Here is a 25,552-nt window from a genome sequence, read left to right as displayed (position 1 = left end):
TCAGGCATGACTTGCCCTTGGTGAATCCATGCTGACTGTTCCTGATCACTTTCCCCTCCTTTAAGTGGTTCAGAATTGATTCCTTGAGGACCTGTTCCATGATTTTTCCAGGGACTGAGGTGAGACTGACTGGCCTGTAGTTCCCTGGATCTTCCTTCTTCCCTTTTTTAAAGATGGGCACTACATTAGCTTTTTTCCAGTCATCCGGGACCTCCCCCGATCACCATGATTTTTCAAAGATAATGGCCAATGGCTCTGCAATCTCATCTGCCAACTCCTTTAGCACCCTCGGATGCAGCGCATCTGGCCCCATGGACTTGTGCTCATCCAGCTTTTCTAAATAGTCCTGAACTACTTCTTTCTCCACGGAGAGCTGGTTATCTCCTCCCCATACCGTGCTGCAGAGTGCAGCTGTCTGGGAGCTGACCTTGTCTGTGAAGACAGAGGCAAAAAAAGCATTGAGTACACTAGCTTTCTCCACATCCTCTGTCACTAGGTTCCCTCCCTCATTCAGCAAGGGGCCCACACTTTCCTTGACTTTCTTCTTGTTTGACTTTTGACTTTCAACAGTACATGAAAATGAAGGAGTGGCTCCCTTGAAGCAAAGCAATCTCATTTTTAGGTTCTAAACTTGCATAATCTTTACTTGATTCCTTGGTTTTCATTACTTCCATCTAAATATCTCAAGGCATTTTACAAACAATGAATGAATTAAACCTCACATGTCTCAGGTAATTAAGGAGAAGACCATCGTAAGCCAGAGGGGAACTGAGGGTAAGAGATTCTGTGACTTGCCCAGAATCAAACAGCAAGTCTATAGCAGAGTTGGGAACAAATCCCAAGTTTTGTAACAACCAATATTATCTTTACTCAGAAACCTCAGGCTGAAGCCTGGGAAAGACAACTGCTTAGAACTGCATTACCAGTGTCTAATTCCCAGATGGAATACAACCATGTAATTGATAGGTGAAAGTTCTTTCAGCGTAGCCTGCATTCCATATTGACATTAAAATGACTGATTGGAAATAAAATGACAGTGGTACCTAAAACATTAAAGGTTATTTCTCTTGCACAGTACTGTAAACCGTTATGTCACATCCTTTATGTGGAACACACTGTAATTTAAATGGACACATCCAAGAATGTAATCTTTCCCTGTTGATCACACAGGGTAATAGGTATTGACACTAAACTTAAGTAAACAGGGGGAAAAGGAGGTTCTGAAAGACTGTACATGAAAAGAACCCTTTCATACAACTGGCTTGCCAAAGGTAGGAATTGCTAGTAACTATAGGTGTTAACACAATTCTTTTGGTTTGTAATCAGTTGGTTTATTCCAGGAACTCTCTATTAAATGTGTACTTGAAAGAATCAATACATCTGCATCATTAAATGTTATAAATTAATCTTTACCATCTCTTGGGTAACAGATCCAATGAGAAATTAAGCCCTCTGGGATAATCTGTCAATTTACAATCATTTTGGAAACTTTAAATTTATAATCTAACATGGATTATTCCATATGCAGTCAATTTTCAAAGGTCAGAGGTAGTTCTCATCTTTTTTTAACAAATGATTCCACTGTAACCCAAAAGCAAAATAAAACTAAAGCGAGATAATAGCTCTATTTTTAAGAGAGAAGCCAAAATGAATGAATGAAAGGCTTATACTACATTCATTTCACCCCTTGAGTGTATGCTGACACGGTGGGACTCCCAAACAAAAGGTCCATCACTCAGGAGTTTGACAGGCATGCCACATTCTAGATGGTGTCATAGCCAAAAAGAGAAGCTTTGCCAAATGCTTTTCTGTTCTCAAGCAGGCCTTGTCACAATGCTGCAATCGTAATTGCAAAATGTAAGGTCTGGCCTATGCTAACTCGATAGCTTTTGTTAAAAATAGGGGTACAAGACAAGAAAGGGGGATTAAAACAGTAACTTCACCTGGACTAGTGTTGTACTTACAGATGTATTTATTTGCAACAGCTCTAGCCCATGTTAAGATTTATTGAATAATCCTAATATGACGTAAGTAAATGAGGTGAGCCTGTGAGGAGGGGAGGAAGATGAAGGCCTTGAAAGTGAAGAAGAAACTCTTACTTGATGTGGAAGTTGGAGGAATTAGGAAATGAGTAACAGGGTAAAGAGAGGAAGATGAATTCAGCAGCTACTCTCTGGAAGGCCTGAAAGAAAGATCTAGAGAGGGAGACTGCAGTAATAACCATATAGAGTTATATATAGGGTTAGCAATGTGAAAATAAAGCTGAGTAAACAAAGTAAAACTTTGCTGACCCACATGAACAAATAACCCCATAATGGAAGGCTCCCCAAAAAGTAGTACTAAACCTCTGAGACTCACTTTGGGCTTCCTGCTAAAAAGCCTCTTTGGTAACACAGCTGCTTTCGGCTTCTGCTGAGGCCACAGAACGGAGTATCCACATCTTGCTTATTGCAAATATTAACTGGATCCAGAGTTTAGGGACTGTTGTTCCATGGATACTAACTTGGATTTTCATGTCAAGAGTGCTTGTGATTTCCTCAGTAAAGAAACAATTAAGTCAGTCATAGCTTTGCTTCTAATCACACAAAGCAACATAGCTCAAACTTAGAGTAGGCATGTGTGGCACTTCCCATGGGTAACCAGGGTTGTAAGGCACCTCACTACCACCTGTCCTTAATGTGAGAGAGCCTTGTCTGTGCTTTACGTGGATCAGCTCCTCAACTGCACCAGCCATGTTAGCATTCCCCTCGCAGCCTCTGTGACGAGGTGTGCTTGCCCCACACTGGTAGGGCAAGGGGTAACTCTACTCTTTGAGCCGAGGAGGCCAAGCTCCCTTGGCTCTGATAGGCACACTCTGACTGGAGACTAGGTATAAAAGGGAGTAGCTCGGCTCATTGAGGGCTGACTGCTGAGGAGGGAGGACACATGCTGCAGGCTCCAGTGGCACCAGGCAGTGGAAGCCAGAGATGCTGAGACCCACAAGGATGCCCAAGGAGTGATGGAGCTGCTGAGAGCCGCACAACTTGAGGAACCCAGGGTCCCTGGAAATGCCAGGACCACTGCACCAGGGACAGAGCAGGATGTAGCTCAGGGGGACTAGTCATTGTGCCAGGTGGTGTCAGCATGTTTCAGGTGGATTCCCTGCTGACCCAGTGGTGAGCATACTTGCCCCTATCAGAGCCCTGAGCTGGGACCTGGTGGAGCAGGGAGGGCTAGGTCCCCCTATCCAGCTGCCACCCACCCCTAGGTTGTGGGCTCACCCTCCTGACCAGCCACTAGGCCACAAAGCCATGCTGAACAGGGTGGCTGTACTGACTCAGCAGCAGGGAAATAATTACCCTCACCTTGCCCCAAGAGGGGATGGGGCATACTTGCCCCATAGCAGCCTTGCAGGCCCTGTTACTTTATAGGTTAGTGATTTGCACATCCCAACCCCCGAGCCCTCCACTCATCTCTCTCTATTCCACTGGACAGTCCCAGTGTTCACTGCTCCCCTGAGGCCTGATTCCAAAGGAGCAGAACACCCCCAGCTGCCAGTTGCACCTCAGATCACTGCTCTGCTTAATTCATAGCACTTAGATATGCTTATGGTGAAACCAAGTATAAATTTTTCTAACAAAGCATAGAGATGCAAATAGAAGTATTAGAAACAAGTGGTTACATATAAAATGAATCACACCATGCCTTACAGAGCCTAGACTTGGATAACAAGATAATTCACAGCTAATAAAGTAGTGCTCACCCAATATCTTTGCAGAACTTTACAGCTAGGTTGGCTCTGACCCTTTGTTCCTGAGATATGCACACTATCAGTTTGCCGCCTAGGCAAAGGATTCAATGTGTCTCTTCAATGTGAAAATAAAGCTGACCAATCCTTTGTCTCTCTTAAACAGGACATGCCCTGGTCTTTGTTTCTTTCTTTAGATTTCCTCTTTTGTCGATTTCAGTCTTTTAATTGTCACCTGGCTTAGTATGCAAAGAGGCATACAGTACACAAACAAGCAGACAGAAAGATAGGTGTTAGTTACCTTCTGTGTCAAAGGAATATCTCTGAGGTATGTCACTTCCTGGTGAACTGCCTTAACTCCAAGATCTTAAGAGCATAATTTTCAGTATAGATACATAACTTCTTAAATATTATCCATACATACATTTCACAATGATTAAGACAACTGGCTGTCTGCAGAGACCTCGCATGCTACCCTTTGGTGAAAATTATGCAGATATCTAATCAAGGGGATCTCTGTAAAATCTTATGCACCCCACTGCCTTCTGCCAGTTGGCACCAATGGGTTCCTGGGTCACAGCATACCCAATCTAATATGTGAAAGCGAATAAATGTATAGTATCAATCAATCAGGTTATTTGTGTTGGTCTATAGGAATTCCATAAGCTGAGAACTGTTTAATAAGCTACTATATTGTTTGCTACAAGCTATGAGCTCTGTTCTACTCCTGTTGCTTGTGTTGCAATACCCTAAAATTGATGTTGGCAGCTGGAAAGCTGTAAAATGATTGGATGATATTCATTCAAATCTGAGTGAGATCAATGATTGGAAAATGAAACAGAATATCATTAAGTAGTTCTTCCACCTACCATAAGATAGCAGTAAATCAAGAGGATCAGACTGAAAAACTAGAGCTGGGCAAAGCTACTCCCAGCAAAAAATAAACCTTTTCACTTCCTGAATCTGTCATGTGAATTTTTAGTATCTTTGTAAACTCTGAATGGAGTGCCTTACCCATACTCAGCTTAGCATGACAGTTTGCTCAAACTATTACTTGTATTGTAACATATGGCAAGTTACATTTAAATTTTGCTTCCTGACTTATCAGGAGACTTCAGAGTACTATTTGGGTCAGAAACTGAACATCCATTCCCTTTTACAGCAGTATTTTTTAGTAAAACTAATTAGTGCAAAAATTCTAATGAAAATGGCTCAATGTTGGGGAAATAATCAGATTACTCGAATCTGAACCAACACCTAGAACTGAGTTTAAATTGGAACAACTATCATATACAACAAAAAAATATCACAATTTTAAAGTGCTCGCCAGCAATTTTTCAACAATGTTTGAAAATGGTGATTAGTTAAAACAAACTTTACATGGGGGTGAGTTAGGTTAATTGAAGGCAAATGGCCAGAGATGGCTATTTGTCATATTAGTGAAAATGTTCAAGTTAAGATGGCTAGAGTTTTCTGGGTTAACTGTAGTTTTTGGGGATTGAACTATAGCATTACTAAAAGAAATGTTAAGAGATAAGCTGCTTCTGATGTATTGGGATGGTTGCAGAGCATGATACAGGTCATACATCAATGCTATACTTTGCAAAGAGGAACACTGTTAAATAGCAGAAGTAACTATAGGGGATAGACCTTACTATTGATTGGAAAAAATGGTTACTAAATCTTAATCTTAATTCAGGTTATTATAAATTTGCATTTGTGAGATGTTTAAAATTCCATACATGATGCTTAGAGATTATGATGACCCATATGCTTGTCTTGGTTGCTTATTTATGATCTGAAACATTCATTCTGATTAAGGAAATTGCTTAGAAATCTGCTTTCTGTAAACCAGTGACTGGCACCAAGTGTCAGAAGTTGATGTCTCTGTAGCTGTAAAACCATATTTTCGGTCTCTAAATGGGTTATACATTGTGGGATGCAGTTTATTAACTTGTATTTAGCGTTACCCTTCTGTACTACCTTTTAATAGTACATTTTGAAAGATGTGTATGCATTCCTGTGATTAGTGTTTTAATGACTCAGAATATTCTATAACTGCAAATTGTAAAATGACTGTGGGCTGTAAATCTAGAAACAATTTGATAAACAACCAACAAGACTGTTTCCTCAAAAAGAACATTTCTCCCTCAAACAAGACATGATGGCTATAAACATGTATCTCAACAAAACTTAGCTTAGAATTTTGGTCTCTTAAGAAGACCTGGTTGTACAAAAAAGTGAAGATGTTGATAGTTTAGAATAGCCCCAAAAGGGGTGAGTCTTGGGATATGTTACAAGAGCCATAAAGTAAGCCTTAAAGGTTGCCTTCTTTATCCCCCCTCTGTACAAAGAGAAAACGTTTTAAATTCAGACTTACAGTAACACCTTTGCTGAATCCTATTACTCTTAGAAATAGTCTAAAATCTTTATTCTTTAAATATTAAGAATACTTACTGCAAGAAAACATTTCCCAACAATAACTTTAATAGCATATTGAAATACTTCAGACTGAGTCACCACAGACCTCTCCAGCACATCATTGCAGAGACTCAGAGGATCCATTGACTGCTGTACTGGGAGACAGGGTAGGAAGTGGCCCAGGGGAAATAGACATCAGTCCTGTCAGAGGACCAGGAGACTCATCAGTGTGTTTTGGTGGGATTCCCCACTGACCCAGTGGCGCCTCCCTCTCCCCACTGTTAAGGCTCTGAGCTGGGACCCAGTGGAGTGTGTGGGCCCAGGTCCCCTTACCTCCTGCTGACAACCCCACACCAGGGTGGCAGATTTCCCTCATGTTAGGCCTATAGGCTTGTGATTGTTTAACATTCACCCGAGTTAAAACACTAGACTATTGAGACTGTTTGTTTGTTTGCTGCTCTGCCCTGCTTGAGGGCCTGAGACCCTGGGAAGGTAGCCCAAAGGACCCTGACTGCTAGGTCATGTTGCACTGAGAGGCAGAGCAGCTGCAAAGAACTCTGACTACTAGATCACACTGCCCTGGGAGGAAGGGTCACCCCAAAGGACTCTGACCACTAGGCTTCACTCTCTCATTTTGCAGGTTAGGCCATCAGAGAGCCTCTAGCAGTTGGGCTGTAAGCTGCATGTTACCAGCCACCCCACAACAATGCCTTTTTACACTAGTGTGAGAAGCAATATAGGCATACTAGAAAACTCATGGTATTCAAGCCATGTTCTGAAAAGTGCAGTGCCTGGGTCAGTTCAGCTAAGCTCTAAAACTAAGACACTCTCCACGTACATCTGCACTACACATGCTTTACAGTGGTGAGTAAAGACTTTCCTTAACCCTGTGGGTATGTACCCTACACAGCTCTGTACATGCCCAAGCAGTGCCTCTCACATCCACCCTGCTGTTTTTAGCTGTGTAGTGTCCTGCTGCTTTCCAGCTGTGGGCAGGGGAGGCTCCAGGCACCAGCATGCCAAGCACGTGCCTGGGGCAGCAAGCCACAGGGGGCGATCTGCTGGTCACCGCGAGGGCAGCAGGCAGGTTGGCTTTGGCGGCATGCCTGCGGAGGGTCCGTTGGTCCCGCGGCTTCGGCGGACCTCCTGCAGGCTGCCGTTGAATCCGCGGGACTGGGGACCTTCCGCAGGCAAGCCGCCGAAGGCAGCCTGCCTGCCGTGCTTGGGGAGGCAAAATACCTAGAGCCGCCCCTGGCTGTGGGGGAAAGGCTCCAGCAATGGGGAAAGCCTCTTGCAGCTGCCTGTCTTTCGTCATCACAGGGAGGCTTTCGCTGACGTGTAGCTACACACCACAGTGTGGACATAGCCTTCTTTTCACTATAGTGTATAGCTACATACCAGTGATGTGCAGTACAGATGTAGCCTTCAAGTTCAAGGCCTTCAGACAAATAGGCTTTTAAGCACCTGTGATGGGGTGTACTCAGGGGCGGCTCTAGACATTTCATCGCCCCAAGCACTGCGGCATGCCGCGGGGGGCGCTGTGCCGGTCGCTGGTCCCGCGGCTCCGGTGGACCTCCCGCAGGCGTGCCTGTGGAGGGTCTGCTGGTCCCGCGGCTCCACCGAAGCCGCGGGACCAGCGGACCCTCCACAGGCACACCTGCGGGAGGTCCACCGGAGCCGCGGGACCAGCGGACCCTCCGCAGGCATGCTGCCGAAGGCTGCCTGCCTGCCACCCTCCCGGCGCCCCCCGCGGCATGCCGCCCCAAGCACGTGCTTGGCGTGCTGGGGCCTGGAGCTGCCCCTGGGTGTACTTACCCCACAGCAGTCCCCAAAAGGGTTAACTGTGCTTTGCAGGCTGAGGAAGTCCTGCCCCTCCAACTCTGCTGGGCATGCTCAGCCTGGAGGCAGAGTATAGAAGGAAGCAGCCCATTCAGTCTGAGCAGGCTGCTGAAAGGGGAGGACACAGATTGCAGGCTCCGACTACAAAGCCACAGCACGCAGAGTTCCAGACGGACTCCAGGCTGCCTGACAAGCCCAGGAGCTGTGCCACTTGAGGACCCCAGAGACCATGGGGAATTGTGGAGCATTGCTGAGGGGCAGTTAAAGGGTAGGAAGCAATCCAGGGGACTTAGACTCTTCTCCAGTGAGTGAGCTGGGGAACCAGTTAGTGTTTTGGGAGGATCCCGGCTGACTCAGTGATGAGTACCAGCATCACCACCAGGGCCCTGGGCTGGGACTTGGAGGAGTAGGCAAAGCCCAAGTTCCCCTACCCTGGGTGCCACCACCCACCCCAGTGGTGCCCCACTTCCCCAACGGGCCATAGGCCACACAATCCCACACAGGTGGGCTACTCTATTGACTCTGGCCACCGGGCCATGCTGCCCTGAGAGGCAGGGCTGCTTATTGACTCTGGCCACCATTTGATAGTCGGGGTCACCAATGAGGGCTCTAACCAGCTGCTATACAGTTTTTCCATTCTTCTCACCATACGTGACCCAGCACCTCTGACAGGGTTTACCTACCCCGCAACAGCATCCATGAACAATCTTTGTTTGAAAATTATGGGTATAACTTCACTGAGCTGCTGCTTCGTATAACAGAGCGTTTAGTCCTTAAGTTAAATATGAATTTATCACTTGGGCCTCCAAGTCCAGGGTAACCATGTAAGTGCAGTACTTAGCACTGAAAGGATGAAAAACATAAAGGCTAGCTTGATGCATAATTCATTATTAATATATTGTAATATTATATTTGGTATCTATAGCCTACAAGATTTACTGAAACACAAACGAAAACCTCAACTTAGTTAAGAGACAGACAGTAAATTCACTTGTAGAGCATTTTTCTGAAGCTGAGTATATTACAAGCAAGCAATAAGCATTTTTGCCAAGATAACTACAGTCACACAGAAATTGAGACTAATAATGCTGTTTGACTTGCTGCCGTAGAATACTTTTGTAGGTTAGTAATCAAAATGCTGTGTTTCTATACATGGCTATAGTTCGCAAACATGACAGGTTGTGCTTAATTTAAATTGTGTTTAATCTCTCATTGCACAGAAACATAACTGTAGCCAAATGCTGTTGAGTGAACTAGTGTTCTGGGTTTTAATAGAACTGCAGAAAAACAACCCCACTATCACCACGTATGTCCACATAATGCCATCTCCCCCATTATGTACACTGTCACTGCGAAGTCTATTCAACAGTGAGGCAAACACATCAGCCTTCTTTACACATCATTTAAGTTTCTGAGGTATGGGCCTGATTATCATGAATATGGCCTCAGTTCTTAAACTGTACCCAAATTACAAGTCTGGAACTGATGATATTAATAATTACTTTCTTCTGGGAAGCAAGTATAATTTGAGTTTGTAATGAGTTTTACAATTGAGAGCATTTAAACGTGGAGGTAAAAAGCAGACAGTAATTTTCATGATGTGAGTTATCATTGAAAATTGAATCAGCATTTAGAAAGTCCATTTGTAACCTTGCTCCTTTGTTAAACAAAGTTAGGGTAAAACACACTTAAAATACCCCAAAAAAGGCTCCTAATCTTGATCTTTTTACCTAGCTTTTTGGACTCCGCATCAAGTATAATTGGTTTATCATTGAAATAGGTTAAGTCTCATATTTTGGGGAAATGAACTCAGAGCCAGTTCAAAATGCTAGACTGAAAAATGTGAGGTGAAAAGATCAGTCAATAGGTGGATCATTGACAAAAGCAATGAAATATCATCAACAAATATGTTTTACTCAGCTGGAGGTGACCATATCTGCTAGTCACCCTTCTGAGTCACTACTTGTCCTCTCTGAGGTAGTTCATAAGAGTGATGAGTACTGAAAGGAATTGCTTTTGAATAGGTACAACCTGTCTACTAGCTTTTTTTTTCCTAAGGGTCAGATTAATTATACCCTGCTTTGGCTATGGCTAAGCTGGAAGGAAGCCTGCTGCATCTACTCTGGGTAAGACTAATTGTAAACTGACCCCAGTTCCACCATGCTTTAGAACAGCCTTATGACAACTTCAAAGTAAATGAGCTGATAATGGTCCCAAAGGGATGGTCCTGCTCATGATAACCTACTATGCTGAGCCCACAGATGGGTGGGACTACATACATCATAGCTGGGGGTCCCTCATCACTGGAATACCCCAGTAGAGAGATAAAATTGTTTAGTCTGTTTTTCTGTCACCAGATATTACCATCAAATAAACTACATAGTTGAAGAATGGAGACTAGCTTCTTAGCTGCAATCTTGCAAGTCTACATCTGGAGTAGTGACCAAGCGATGAAAGCATGCAGGGCATTATCCACCCCAGGAGGCTAAATGACTTCAAATATTTGAGTGCAAAACCATTTTAAAAATTTTCTGTGTGATTCTGAGTTCTGATTCTTGAGGTCTGATTCAATAATATTTGAAATGGAAGTTTCCCTCAACCTGATTTTTTTTCTAATATGACATAATCTTCAATTGCTAAATAGAGGAGTCATTTTACTAACAAAATAAAAAACAAACCTCAAACAGCCTTGTTAAACCAAGGGACTGAATGGTTGCTACAACACTTAAGTCAAATTTCAACCCTTTGAAAAGGGTCATGGGGTACTGAATATTTACTTGAAATTAGTACTTAGAAAGGTAAATGTTGTATTGGACATGCAGGAAGAAAGAAGGACGGAGGGGATGTAGATTAACTAGGCTGTGATTGTAACTTTATCTGGGAACTCTTCAGCAATACCTAGTACTGTGCAGGCCATCCTTCATTTGTAATCTGTTCTACTTGTTGGAAGGCTGTCATCAGACCCTCCAACCCCTCCTCAGATGGTCCCAATCTGTTGCTGGGACCTTCCCCTTATATGAGTGGTAAGGGGCTGGAGAAAGAGGATTTTCCCATCACTGAACTAGACATTAGGAGCCCCAACCCCATTGCCTAGCTTCTTTTAAAGGATGCCTTCCCCTAAGTCTACTTTCCATTCTGATTTACCAGTGAACCAGACCATCTAGGGCAGGGGTCCCCAACCCCCGGTCCGCGGCCCGGTACCGGTCCGCGGCCTCTTACAAACCGGGCCGCGAACCGACCCAGTGGACCTCCCGCAGGCGTGTCTGCGGGAGGTGTACCCGAGCCGCGGGACGAGCGCTCCCTCCGCAGTCATGCCTGCGGGAGGTCCGCTGCTCCCGGGGCTCCGGTTGAGCTGCCGCAGGCATGCCTGCGGGCGGTCCAGCTGAGCTGCGCGACCAGCGAACCGTCCGCAGTCATGCCTGCGGCAGCTCAACTGGAGCCGGTGGACCTCCCGCAGGCACGCCTGCGGGAGGTCTACCCGAGCCGCGGGACGAGCGCTCCCTCCGCAGGCATGACCGGTCCCTGGTCCTGAAAAGGTTGGGGACCCCTGATCTAGGGAACTAGTCCCTGCACTGGACACTTGCAAAGTTGAGAACTTGAACCATACTTTCTGACTTAACCTCTGAATACTTGGATTGCTGTGGCAAGATGGGGGAGGGGAGGGGGATCCACCTTCTCCCAGTCAATTAAGAAGTAAGGGAAAAATTCCTTCCCAGTCAAAGGTGACCAACACAATGCCCACAACAGGCCCCCAAACCCAGTCCTATGCTAATGACAGTGGTGTGAGTGGGGGAACTATTTGTTTCCTGTGTAACAGTGTTCCACCCATAGGGAAACTGCTTATATGTTAAAAGCAACGATGAGTCCTGTGGCACCTTAAAGACTTGTCCCCCAGAGGTGCAGGAACCAATGGGTTTTTGTTGAGCTCCTCTGGCCGGGCTATCAGCTTAGGTGATGCCTACCCCATCTCCTAGCTACCCCTATCTTCTGAAGGAGGAATAGTTCCCTCTGTGAGATGGCACTTGTATGCACAAGTCCCAATTGTAATGAAGGAGTTTTAAAGTATTTAAAAGATAGTCAAACTTTTGATTTTCAGTGGAGAATGGGATGATGAGCAGGTATGGAGAGGAAGATCAGTGTGTCCCGGATTGCTGTTCCTTGTTCTTTAGACAAAAAGTTCCTTTGAAATACTAGGCTGGAAGACCTAAAGAAAACAAACTCAAATTGCAGATGGGATTTCTAAATTGTTCGTAAGTAACTGGGAACTGCAGGCTGATATTTAACTACTCTGTAGGTAGCAAGCAATTTCCATTTGTAACATCTCAGCATAAAGCGTTTAAGATGTGCATTGATTCCATTTTTATTTTATATGAAAAGCAACAAAGCACTCCAACTAGTAAACTACACGCACATAAATCAAAAGTAGTATACAAAATTATTTAAAAAGACGACAGTTCAAAGAGAGCTCTCCTGAAAACACTGCACCCATGGCCTTTCCTACGGCTAATGCATTGACTGGTACCTATTACATGGCTTTTCATCTAGCCAAGATATTAAATTCTAACTTTGTCTGAAAATCTTCAATCATTCTGAAAGGGAGAGTTTAAGATGCCAGAAATTGTTCTTAACGCAAATAACACTGAATTGCTAGTTGATACTGACTAAAAGCATAACTGAGCATACCTAGAGAGTAAAACCTGCATGTTCTACAGGTGCATTATTTTAAAACTCTAAAAATGACTGAAACACTTAAGGAGAAACAATAGCATGAGTCTGGCTACAGGCTCAGAGTTAGTTTGACTGTAGTCCTAGTGAAAGGGATAGGGATTAAGTGGCCCAGAAGCCTTTTGTGTACATACTACCACATCCAAGGGCCTCCTAGCGTGGATGCAGCTTACACTGGCAAAATTGTGTAATTGTCATAGTGGTTTATTTCAAACCCGCCCCCCCGCCTGAGAGAAATAAGCTACATGCTGGTAGAAGCACAACTTTAATGGACAAACTACTTCTAGACTAGGGGCTTCTGTTGGGATCTCACCACTGACTGATGTAGGCTAACCCAAGTTTATAATGCAGACCTGGCCTTAGGTCATCATTGGAATGGGGTTAGGGTGACCAGATAGCAACTGTGAAAAAACATGATGGGTAATAGGCACCTATACAAGAAAAAGTCCCCCAAAATGGGACTGTCCCTTTAAATCGAGACATCCGGTCTCCCTAAATGGGGTCAGCCTGGACAATGGCAGTCAACTTTCCTACCCTGCTCTGAAAATGACCCTCAGAGCTCAACTGTACAGGGACCACCACTGGCAGTATAAGGGTAGTTAAATACCTACACCCCGCATATAATCATTGACTTCTCAGATAAGTTGCCATTTAATGTCTATTGTAGCTTTGTATGCAGTGTTGTTGTAGTCATGTTGGTCCCAGGATATTAGAGAGACAAAGTGGATAGGGTAATATAACTTGTGTTGGTCCAATAAAAGATATTATCTCAACCACCTTGCCTCTCTATTGTGGCTTTTGTGATATATCCATTTACCGATGTAAACTGAACTGAAATAATTTCCATAGGCACCAAGCAACCATCAGAATATGACATGACTTGAATTCAGGTGTGATAATGTTCATGTAGATGACACATGCTAGCTAATGTGTTTAAAAAAAAAAAAACCCTTTCCTACTCTGTAGACTTGAACCTAACTGGTCAAGTCATATAATGCATTACTAGTTGACTGAGCCAGCCACCCTTCCCATGTGTGTGTGTCTGGATTGTGGAATTAATCACTTTAAATCAAAGACTATGCAACATGTCCTGCACAATAATATTTTGTGCCACTTTCTGTGAAATTTTGCTTAAATTACAAGTTATTATTTTCTCCTTGGTCATTCCTCATTTCAGTCTTGACACAAATATTTGAGGATCATATCATACTAACTTGAACCTTCATATTGCAAATTCTATGTATTTTGTACTAGTATTTCAAGAAAACCAATAGTAAATTGTCAAGGAATCTGCAGAAATAAGGCAGCTGGTAAGGGTGTCAGTAAATATCTGCAGGCTGATCTTTAGGGAAATTAATAGTGGGGAAAATTAAATAGTTTGTAATATACCCGTGTAACTATGTAGAACATGTTACATTACACAGAAGGCATATGCTCTCTATTAAAACTGTGCCATTAAAATTTCTTACAAACCCCTAACTGACTTCTAGATAAATTTAAATTATATAGATCATCTCTACAAAAATTCCAGGGTACTTCATTCTTACAGGTAGTTTCTGTCTAGCTCACTTATATTTCCAGGACCTGCTTACTAGCAAAGGCTGCAAAATATTATTACACACCAATCTGATTGCTCTAAAGCTCTTTAAGAAAAATACTAAGGTACATTAAAATGAAAGTTCATGTTAAAATTAAATGAATAAAATGAATGTCAAAATTGTGTGTTAGGGAAATAGTATGGTGTGGATGAGGATGCATACTTTTTAGTGTAGGAAGTCCTATTAAGGGGAGAGAAGGAAAAACATAGCCTGATCCTGAGGAGGAAGCAGCCCATGAATCAGATGTGAACAGTGACTTCTTTAAGAAGCTGGTACTGTGGGGTAGATTTAGACTGTGCTGTGTTCTTGATAATCGTTAAAAGCAGTTACTTTTATCAGGCAGCAGATTATGCTGTGGAAGGCAGTTGCTTTTTAAAAAGTATTTCACAAGCTTCTGGCCATCTAGGTGTTTCTAGCATGCAGCTAGTATGGGATATCTGAATGTGCCCCATACTGATAATGCAGCCAGTAATCAATTAAATATTTTTTGAATATAACTAAGGTGACCAAAGACAAAAGTTGCGACACCAGGGAAACAAAAATAGAGGGAAGAGATGGGATTGAATACATGCTTTTGACAAAAATGTTACTACTGCATATCTAAGTCTAATCAGAATGAGAAAAATGTAAAGCAAAAACATAAATACGTCTTGCTGGTGAATGCCTGCAATACTGGAAGACTTGAAGAGATAAACAACAATAGCATTTGTTCTGGTCCGATGATGGACAGGAACTGTAGTTTGGTTTGGCCAGCCAGGCTCTGCATTCATGTTCTGTTCCCTCCAAATCCTGTTTCTCTGTTCTAAATAAAATATTTGGCCTTACTGACAATCACAGAAATGTTACACACAAGAACTGCAAGTTATCTAAAGGTTCATGACTAGCGCTTCATGCTGTACTGTAGCTGCTTAAGACTTGATAGCAATAAGAGGTTGAACGCTGATGGTTGCGCTTCAAAAATATGGGTCCTTATCACTTGAGTTACAGGAGAATTTCCTTTAGCTGGTAGTAACATGGATTTTGACTAAATACTGGCACTGCTTCTGGGTCAGTGTAAATAAACAAGCCTGTACATAATGCTCAGCCCAGCTACCCTCATAGTAGATTGTAAACTGTTGTCACTGTTCTGTTCTATCTGTAAGAATAAGATAGCTGTAGGAATTGGCATCCAAGTAGCATCTGTCTATTAACTCCAACTCAGTCACTTCCCATATCTTCACCTTGTTTCTCCTGGTGTTGCTCTTCTAGTGCATCTCACTTGTAGAGTATTGCAAGAGATAAAATAAAAGGGGCACACAAATAACCAATCAGTATTAAGGCAACAGGGTCAGATGATGTAGGGGCATAGGAACTTCTACAACTTGTGGAACAGTATTAGTGTCCAAGTTAGCCATTGTACATTCTCCTTGGTTGAAAAGTCCAGCTTGTGCTTAAAACTCAAACTTGCGAATTAACTGATGGGAATTCTGTAGCAGCCAAGAGTAGACTTTGAGACCTTGGATAATAATTGCACTCTGTGCCTCAGCTTCATCAATTGCCACATTGGGTTAGTACTAAACAAATGATAATGAATTACACTTCAAATCATTCCAGTCAAATATAGTATTTCAGAATGTAGTAGTTCATCACTGATAAACACATAAGGACAGTTCAGAACAAGACTATGTAAACTTGGGCTCAGAGTAGTGGATTGAAACTGAGGGTATGGCTACACTGGCGATTTGCAGCGCTGGAAAGCCTCCACCAGCGCTGCAATTAGTAAGTGGCCACACCTGCAAGGCACTTCCAGCGCTGCAACTCCCTGGCTGCAGCGCTGGCCGTACACCTCACTCGGCATGGGGAATAAGGATTCCAGCGCTGGTTCTGCAGCGCTGGTCATCAAGTGTGGCCACACACCAGCGCTGTGATTGTCCTCCAGGGTATAAGGATGTATCCCAGAATGCCTGTTCTGATGAGCAGAGTGGCTGTTCAGACTCTACTTCCCTGGCCTCAGGTGACCCGCCCTTTAAATGCCCCGGGAATTTTAAAAATCCCCTTCCTGTTTGCTCAGCCAGGTATGGAATGCAATCAGTGAATCTTTACAGGTGACCATGCCTCCACGTGGCAAACGAGCCCCAGCATGGAGCAATGGCGAGCTGATGGACCTCATCAGTGTTTGGGGGGAGGAATCTGTGCAGGCACAGCTGCGCTCTAGCCGTAAGAATTATGATACCTTTGCCCAGGTATCAAGAGCCATGCTGGAAAGGGGCCATGAGCGTGACGCGCTGCAGTGCAGGGTAAAAGTAAAGGAGCTGCGGAGTGCCTATTGCAAAGCACGTGAGGGGAACCGCAGATCCGGCAGTGCCCCCACAACCTGCCGGTTTTACAAGGAGCTGGATGCGATTTATGGGGGTGACCCCTCTGTAAATCCAAGGACCACGATGGACAGTTCAGAGCCGGTAGAGGAGGGGGAGGGGGAGATACACAGTGAGGCTACTGTGGTGGGGGAAGACACCCCGGAGGAGGCATGCAGTCAGGAGCTTTTCTCAAGCCAGGAGGAAGCTAGCCAGTCGCAGCCCCTGGAACTTGGTGCAGAAGAATCACAGGAGCAGGTCCCAGGTAAGCAGCTTTTATTGCAATGCAAAGGTTTTGGGAGAGGAGGGGGGATGGTATGGCTGCATGCCTAGACATGGAATATCCCATTGATGTGGTCTATCACGTCGCAGTAATCTGCCTCTGTAATCTCTTCAAAAGTTTCTGCAAGAGCATAGGCAATTCGCGTGACCAAATTTAAAGGGAGAGCCATTGTGGTCCCTGTCCCATTCAGGCTAACGCGTCCGCGCCACTGTTCCAGGAGGGGTGGGGGAACCATGCTTGCACAGAGGCACGCTGCATAAGGACCTGGGCGGAATTCACATTGTTGTAGGAGACCCTCCCTTGCTTCTTTGGTAACCCGCAGAAGGGAGATATCTTCAAGTATTAACTCCTGTGGGAAATGGAGGGAGTGTTTCAGTGCTGGTTTCCCCAACTGCATACCGCGGCAGGCAGGAACCCCAGGGTTAATTCCTGAGGGACATGGCAGTGCTGCGTTTTACACAGCCCAAAAACAGGCAGTCTAGCCATGAAGCAAGAAGCACCCTGCTCAAGCATACCGCGGCAGGCAGGAACCCCAGGGTTAATTACCATTACCATTTCTGGGAGGCTGTGAATTCTCTAGCAGTTGCTGAAATGTCTGAGGAATGCTTGTGTGAGACTTCAGATTATACACAATGCAAGCTCTCTTAAAATGTATCATTTGCTGTATTTTTATAGTGACCTTGAGTAGTCCTGGGCCGGTCTTATCAGTGACTGAAAGAAAGCTTCAGAACCTGAGAAGGAAACCTAACCGAAGCAAAGAAGATTTGGTCAAGGCAGTTATGAACCAGTGTGCAGCAGAGAATAAAAATGCGCAGAAATGGAGAGAAAAGATGCAGCACTGGAGGGAAACAGAAAGCAGGAGAAAGGCGTTGACGCAGAAGAAAACCACGAGGCAGCTTATAAACCTCATTGCGCGCCAAACAGACTGTATGCCTTCACAAATATTATGGAGGGTACAGCACGCGGATACAACCGCAGGGATGCTGCTTTCCCCCAAGTCTAGCTTCCCATAAAGCGCCCGCCAGCGCCCCTTTAAACGGCCAAAAGCACACTCCACAGTCATTCGGCATCGGCTCAGCCTGTAGTTGAAACGGTCCTGGCTCCTGTCCAGCTTCCCTGTATAGGGTTTCATGAGCCAAGGCATTAATGGGTAAGCGGGGTCCCCAAGGATCACAATGGGCATTTCAACGTCCCCTACTGTGATCTTTCGGTCTGGGAAAAATGTACCTTCCTGCATCTTCCTGAACAGGCCACTGTTCCGAAAGATGCGTGCATCATGCACTTTTCCAGGCCAGCCTGTGTAAATATCAGTGAAACGCCCACGGTGATCCACAAGCGCCTGGAGAACCATAGAGAAATACCCCTTGCGATTAATGTACTCGTAGGCTAGGTGGGGTGGTGCCAGAATAGGAATATGCGTCCCATCTATTGCCCCTCCACAGTTAGGGAAACCCATTTCTGCAAAGCCATCCACAATGTCCTGCACGTTCCCCACAGTCACGGTTCTCCTTAGCAGGATGCGATTAATGGCCCTGCAAACTTGCATCAACACGATTCCAACGGTCGACTTTCCCACTCCAAACTGGTTCCCGACCGACCGGTAGCTGTCTGGAGTTGCCAGCTTCCAGATTGCAATAGCCACCCGCTTTTCCACCGTCAGGGCAGCTCTCAATCTTGTGTCCTTGCGCCGCAGGGTGGGGGCGAGCTCAGCACACAGTCCCATGAAAGTGGCTTTTCTCATACGAAAGTTCTGCAGCCACTGCTCGTCATCCCAGACTTCCATGACAATGTGATCCCACCACTCACTGCTTGTCTCACGAGCCCAAAAGCGGCGTTCCACGGTGCTGAGCATTTCCGTTACCGCCACAAGCAATTTCATGTCACCCGCTTTAGGCAAATCCATATCATCATCGGAATCCTCACTGTCACTTTGGAGCTGAAGGAATAGCTCAACTGCCAAATGTGATGTGCTGGCGACAGTCAGCAGCAAATTCCTCAGCAGCTCAGGCTCCATTTCACAGCGTGATGCACTCACAATGGCAAGAAACGTGGACGGCGAAAGTGTGACTGCTGGGAAGTGAAGCGATGCACCACGGGGCATTGGAACAGGAAGCGGAATGACCCACACACTTCCTTCCCCTTCCCACAATACTCAGCGCCAAAACGGCGCCAAAATGGGATGAGGTGCTCTATGGGATAGCTGCCCACAATGCACCTCTCAGTACAGCGCTGGAAATGCTGCCAATGTGGCCACACTGCAGCGCTGGTAGCTGTCAGTGTGGCCACACTCCAGCGCTGGCCCTACACAGCTGGACGACCAGCGCTGCAAACTACCAGCGCTGCAACTCGTCAGTGTAGCCATACCCTGAATGTATGGAAGGATATAACCATAACATAGGGCATATCTAAAAAGCCAGGGAACCATTATGCAGTGAAAGTCCCACCCAAATAATGTGAAGTCGATTCACACATGCCTCCAACACATTTTGTCTGGGCCTGCAGAAAGAAAACAAGGTAAAAAAGATAATATATTATCACCCCTCCTAACCTGAGTGGTTAGCTAATACTCAGGGCCTTGTAGGTGGTTTCTGTTAGGAGGAGAAATAGATGGGTTGAGTAGTTCTTTGTAAACAAACAGGATTGCATGAAAGTCCTGTTTCCCTGAATATAGTAGAAACACAACAGGAGAAAGATCCTTTGCTTACAATTCAAATCTACCTTTCCCGCCAGCACTCTGCCCAGAAAGCTGTCTGTGTCTCAGGGTCACACTACTAGTATTAGTACTTTTGCAGTCCCACAGTTTTCTTGCTTTCTGCATTCTTGTTGTTAATCTACACACAGATAGTTGCAACCATATCAATCTTCAGTCCCTGTGTTTGCATTCATTCTAGACTTGGGGAAGAGGCTTCCATTGTTTCAGCTATTATTAAACTAAGGGCCATTTCACTGTTGACTCATTTAGCCTGAATGGAAGGACAGCTGGAATGTTCATCAGCTTCAAGGCCTGTGATTATTCATAGATCAAAGATAAGTTTGCTGGGAGCATTGTGGTGCGTGAAGAGAATCAGACACTGAAACCTCCTTCGCCCACACCTTTGCTTATGACATTGTGGGAATATTTGGATACTAAAAGTTCAGGTAATACACAACATCAACTAAAAGTACACATCCATGTGGCTTTCTTAAAAGATAAACTTCCTCTGAAGTAACAGTAAACTGATCCAAGTTCTGCCACTACACAAAGCTCAGTCAGTAACTTTAGCTTACAATCATAGCCTATTTATTATTATGCATTGTCTTTTTATTACTGAAAACAGGGTTCAGTTCTGAGTATGATGGCCTGCTACAAATATGCAACTGCTGTGCCATTTCTGTCGGTCTCCTCAGGGGGACTGCTCAGAGCTTGTGCCTCTGACAGCAACAACAGAAGTACCTCAGAAGCCACAAAACAAAAAAAGATCAAAGCTGAAGAAAGAATGAAAAGTTATTACTGGAGTAAAGGGAAGCTGTGGAATACTCAGCCATAAGCATATTAGAATAAGTTACACGTAAGCAAAGCATAGACCTGCAGTACAGTAGAAATAGCTGAGAATATGCATAGCCACCATTTGGTGGTAAAGCCTTCTCTCCTGCATTGTCATGAGCTAGCTGGCTGTGTGTGACTCGCTGACCTTTTTGTATGAAGCTTCTTGAAGTAGAGTGCAAGTAGAAATGCACTGGGCTGCCACATACTGTATAGTAACTCATGTGCAGGATTGTGGTGGAGCGTCTGCCCCACATTGGCCCATAAGGGATTAATGGGGCCCTACGGAGGCTGTGCAAAAAGTAGCCAATAGGGGGCTGCAAGCAACAGCCAATCAGGGCCTGGCAGACCCATATAAGAAGAGCTGCAGGGCAGAGCAGGTAGAGTTGCTCCCTGGGGCAATAGGAGGGAGGATTGCCTGTCTTGTAGGAGGAGAAGGTGGAAAGCTAGCACTGTGGACAGAGCAGTGCTGGGCAGGATCAGAGAAGAGAGAGTGAGAATGAGTTCCTGGCTGACTGCTAAGATTGGCAGGCTGAGGCCCTGAGATAAAGGCAGAGAAAGTGCTGGGGCTGAGGGGAAGCTGCCCAGGGAAATGGACTGAGTGGTTGGAGGGGACGCAGAGTGTGGCTGCCATCTACAGCATATCTAGGCCGGGACCCAGAGTAGTGGGAGGGCCAGGGTCCCCCCCTGTGATGTTACACCCCATATTCTTCATAGAAATATTGTTATGATATGAATATGGCATAACTAAGATATGTTTTAGGCAAGATGGGTCATGTGAGGTATCATTGAAAAGATTATGATCTACTGAATATTTTTATCCAATTTGTATGCATGTATCATTTATGAATCTTAGGTTAGGAATATTGACTATGGAACAATTACAACTGTGTATGTATTTGGGGGAACGCCCACCAGACAGTAGGGAATCAGGCTCAATGAGCCATTAGAAAGAACAATAAGACTTGGAAGATGCTAATCTCTCATCTTCCTGAGAAGCTCCTGGGGTTGCTGTTTTGTCACTACACAGTCAAGTGATTGTGTCACCTGGTACTAGACCCCCATCTTGGGCTTTCAGTGTTTTTCATTAAGAGGGGATGGGTGGGCTGGACTGGGAAACAAAAGATTCCTGCCTCATGTAAATTCTGTTACAGGCTGGGAAGTAAGTCAGTCATGACTCTTCCTTCTTGGATGGGGAGGCAAGCGAGAAGATCGCTAAAAACACCTGAAGGGAAAGGCAGGGGCTGAGTCCAGGCTGAGACAGGGGTCCAGTCTGTAAGGAGAAATAATTGGAACGTCAAGTGACTGAAACTCTGCAACCTGCCTAAAACAACATTTCGAGCGAGAAATTACATTTTGTTACCTGTTTCTTGTATTAAGCTTAGTTTGTGTTTTTGTTTGTGATCTGCTTTGTTCTGTTTGCGCAGTGGTGAGTCCATCTTGTCACAAGGATATATGCTTAAACTCTCTAAGCAACAAATCATAAACAATCAGAAAATTGCTGCAGTAAAATGTTCTTTTTCAGAAAAAAAAATCAAGTCACCTAGTTACGTTTTTTTTTACACTCTTGCTGTTTTTTCCAATGTCATTTGAGTCTGTTCTTCTTATGACTAGGGTTTTTCCTACTTCTCATGCCATGTTCAAATTGATGGTTTGTTGTAATAGAATAATACTGCATTTCCTAGGAGAAAATACATTTAACATCTTTCTAGAAGGACAATGAGTATTGATTCACAGCAGCACCATTATGTAAATATTTTCCTCTAATACTGTAATGGAATTGACTGGACATATGCTAATCTGATTGGGTTGTGATCTTCCCACCTCCCACCCTAATTTAGAACTAAGTCATAACATTGTCTTTTTGGCTAAAATTTTCATCTTACAAAATATAAGTCTGGGTTAGCTGTTTCTATGGGTACAAATCTCAAATTTTTGCATCATGTAAACATTGCTTTAATAGATTTAACCTGATATAAGCAATTAACACATGGGTAGCACTTCATGGGTAAATCTTCACATCTTTGTAAAAACATGGGTGAAAAAGAAGGCATGTGTGTGATTGCTGTAAAGCAATTTATCACCCATTTGACATAGGCGGCAGGTTTGTATAATTTTTGGCGGTGCCCGCCTTCCCCTCCCCCCCGCTCCCACCCTGTAAGCCCATATAAAATGAAGCTACAATGCGTCGGCACCACAAGATTACAAGGGTCAATTAAAAGTAGAAAGTCAGAAGCAGCACTTGCCTGCTTCAATATACGGTATTATCTTTTGTTGCACCTGTTGTGACAAAGTGGGAATGTTCTTAATGTTTTCTCTGAATCCTGTGTGGGTGCCTCAGTTTCTCCTGCAAGGTGCCAGCTGAAGGTGTTGGGGACAAAGAGATCAGGTGGCCTCCTTGTCCAGAAGAGACACAAAGGCTAGAGGAGGGAGTGTCAGTTTGGAGCTGGCTGGGGAAATGGGGAGAGGCCCAGAACTTGGGTCTAGGCTCCCCACCCTCCAAGATGGACCTGACTGAGGGGTCCTGTTTTCTGTACCTACAAGCTCTGTTTAATCTGTGTTCCTGTTGTCTAACAAACCTTCTGTTTTACCGGCTGGCTGAGAGTCACGTCTGACTGCAGAGTTGGGGTGCAGGGACCTCTGGTTGGCCCAGGACCTGCCTGGGCAGACTCGCTGCAGAAAGCGCACGGTGTGGAAGGGCATGCTGAATGCTCTGAGGTCAGACCCAGGAAGGTGTAAGCTTCTTGCCCTGGAGACAGTATGCTCAGAGAGAGGAGGCTCCCCCAGAGTCCTGACTGGCTTTGTATGGAGTAGTTCCAAAGCATCCCCTTCTGCACAGGCACTGACACTCCCTCCTCTGGCCTTTGTCTCTTTTCTAGGCATTAGGAGGCCACCTGATCTCTTTGTTCTCCAACACCTTCAGTTGGCACCTTGCAGGAGAGCGGCCCAGGCCATCAGTTGCCCGGAGACAGGGTTTCGGCCATTCTCTGTGCAGACGGCATCACACTGGCACTCTAGGGCTCTACAACAATCACACACCCTTATCCCACCATCGAGATCCTTGAGAAATGCATAGGGGAAACTGAGGCACCCACACAGTATTCAGAGAAAACATTAAGAACATTCCCACTTTGTAACACCTGTATACTTTAAAGGATATAAAAGAATCAAGTATTGTGCTAAACACAATGGAAGAGGGAGAGAGGAGGGGGAAGGAGGCACACACGTGCTTGGGAGCTCTCTCCCCGGCCCCACGAGCAGCAGTGAGGGCTCTGGGGTGGGGCTGGGGATGAGGGGTTCACAGTGCAGGAGGGTGCTCAGGGTTGGGGTGCTGGGGGCGCAGGCTCTGGGGTGGGGCAGGGCTGGGGATAAGGAACTTGGGATGCAGACAGGCTGCCCCAGGGCTAGGACCAGAGAGGAATCCCCCGCACTTACTGGCAGCAGCAAGCTCCAGGGGAGAGAACCCTCCTCTCCCTCCTGTTCCCCCCCACCCCCCCGCAGCACACTCACTCTGCACCACAGTCACTGCACATGCTCCTAGGGACTTTCTCAGGTCCACAAAGCCCACTCGCCTCCCCTATGGTGGGTACCGGGGCGGGGGGTTGCCATCACATGTGGCCTCCCCTGCTGCTGCTCGTGGGGCGGGGGAGAGAGCTCCCAAGCACGTGTGTGCCTCCTTCCCCCTCCTCTCTCCCTCTTCCCCTTCCCCGGTGCTCCAAGAGGCTGCCTGCCATTGATCTCTATAGCATTAGGCAGAAGCAGCACAAACAAGGGAGAGAGTCATTGGCTGTTTTCTTTCAGGCAGGGAAGCTCCGAGGCGGGGGCAGGGCCAGCTCCAGGCAGGGCCAGGGGAGAAACACAGCTCCAAATATTGGTGGAGCACAGCCCTCAGCCTTGAATATTCCTGATGCTTGAGCACCTTGAGCCCGTATAACCTGCCGCCCCTGCCATTTGATTATACTAATTCTAATCAGGCAAAGTGTTTCCCTGGAGAATATTATGCAGAGAGAGTCTCCTAATTCATAGTGATGTCTTGGGTATAATTTAAAGAAATGGGGTTAAATTAAGCAAAGACTACAGCTCACAATAAGGAAATGTTTAATAGCAACACGGTCTATCGGACTGTAGAATAGTTTCCCAGAGGAAATAAAGCAAATAGTCCAGTTTAATTGAGTACACTTGAGATCGAGACACACACTGATCTATGTAAAGTCCGATTCTGCATTGTCCATGCTGGACTTCATTTTCATCTCAAACTTCAGACTCTGATTAGACTCCATTGACTACGATTTTTTGTTCGCCAGCTTTGTTGCTGTCTTCTATCTTCCCATCCCGTCACATTGTTTTCTTTTCTCCCCTCTTGTTGACTTTGCATTTTCTCTCTTGCCTTCTGCTTACCTATCTCCATTATACTTTAATTCTCTGCTCAACTGCTTCTGCTTATGAGAAGTAGACCTCCAAGTGTCGCTTGTCTACTCATGGCCAAGAAGCAGTTCAGTACCAACCTTAATATTGCAAACATCCAAGGTTGCTAGATAGTGGAGAAACATCTCATCTGTCATTTTCTTCTATTTTGACTATAAACTATAGGAAGCACACAGAGACTATCTGAACAGTATTGATGGCAATTAGCTCTGTTAATTAAGATAAGAATTACCATGATGACCAACCACTGACAATGTGATACTCATAGCTGATCTTTTCATCATAGCTTTTTGTACCTCAGTCCTGAAAGTTAGATAACTCAGCTATGTGCATGTGCTGTAGCAGAAAGAGCAGTTGGAACATGCCTTGTCACACAAATATAAATCTTACAATTCAGTATCTTAGCTCTGTTGAGGATATTTGTCAGGATGCTAAATGCTGCTTTAAGATACTGAATACTTGCATCACTGACCTTGTGCATGTTCATTAAGTGACTTACAGCCAAAAAATCCCATAAACAGAGCTCCCGAAACTTCTGAAACAATGCAGTGCCAAGTGATGGGGCAAGAGAAGGAGAATTCAGTGGCAAACACTTAACGATGTGGTCTTTCTGGGTCAGTTAAATGGAAAGATTGCATAGCCACAAAACACACGGCTTGTTACAGAAACTGGGGTGCG

The sequence above is a fragment of the Mauremys mutica genome, chromosome 1 (genome assembly GCF_020497125.1).
Source record: "Mauremys mutica isolate MM-2020 ecotype Southern chromosome 1, ASM2049712v1, whole genome shotgun sequence".
Lineage (NCBI taxonomy): Eukaryota > Metazoa > Chordata > Testudines > Geoemydidae > Mauremys > Mauremys mutica.
The sequence above is the reverse complement of the archived record's forward strand: the minus strand, read 5'-3'. Positions refer to the sequence as shown.